Source organism: Humulus lupulus, chromosome 6, assembly GCF_963169125.1.
Source record: "Humulus lupulus chromosome 6, drHumLupu1.1, whole genome shotgun sequence".
In the NCBI taxonomy this organism is placed as follows: domain Eukaryota; kingdom Viridiplantae; phylum Streptophyta; class Magnoliopsida; order Rosales; family Cannabaceae; genus Humulus; species Humulus lupulus.
This window is the reverse complement of record NC_084798.1, coordinates 141455188-141456047: the sequence shown is the minus strand read 5'-3', so window position 1 is coordinate 141456047 and position 860 is coordinate 141455188. Positions and strand designations below refer to the sequence as shown.

General features: G+C 44.2%; 1 non-coding gene across 1 annotated transcript; it reads right to left on the bottom strand.

The window, feature by feature from the left end:
* Window positions 1-318: 318 nt before the first annotated feature.
* LOC133787235 (small nucleolar RNA R71) lies at window positions 319-425 on the bottom strand. The gene has a single exon (XR_009872267.1). It is a non-coding gene; the product is annotated as a small nucleolar RNA R71 (small nucleolar RNA).
* Between the last annotated feature and the right edge of the window lie 435 nt (window positions 426-860).

The window sequence follows — 860 nt, the reverse complement described above, 5'->3', positions numbered from 1 at the left end:
GGCATCGTCAGACCAGAAATTCAGGCAGCCCAGTTTGAATTGAAGCCGGTCATGTTCTAGATGCTTCAAAATGTGGGTCAGTTTAGTGGGATGCCAACAGAGGATCCTCACCTTCACCTTCGCTTGTTCATTGAAGTAAGTGACTCTTTCAAGCTGCCTGGAGTGACAGAGGATGCATTGAGACTAAAGTTGTTCCCATACTCCTTGAGAGACAGGGCTAGAGCCTGGTTGAACTCTTTGCCTTCTGATTCTGTGAGTACTTGGCAAGAGTTGGCTGAGCGGTTTTTGATGAAGTATTTTCCCCCCACTAAGAATGCCAAGCTCCGCAATGAGATTACTTCATTTCAGCAACTTGATGAAGAATCTTTATATGAGGCATGGGAGCGGTTTAAGGAGTTGTTGCGCAAATGCCCTCATCATGGCATTCCTCATTGTATCTAGATGGAGACATTTTATAATGGTCTGAATGCCCACACTAGAATGGTGGTTGATGCTTCAGCAAATGGGGCTCTTCTGGCTAAGTCCTATAATGAGGCATATGAAATACTTGAGAGGATATCCAACAACAACTATCAGTGGCCCACTTCTAGATTGTCTACAGGTAGAAAGGTGGCTGGTATTCATGATGTAGATGCCATCACTTCTTTGGCAGCCCAAGTCTCCTCTATTTCTAATATGCTCAAGACAATGAATATGGGAATGAATCAGTCAATGGGGCAGCCCATGGGGACACAAATGGGGCATTTGGAGAACATTTCTTGTGTGTATTGTGGTGAGGGTCATACTTTTGATAACTGTCCTTCTAATCCGGCAGCTGTATGTTATATGGGGAACCAAAATAGGAATGGCCCTTATTCTAA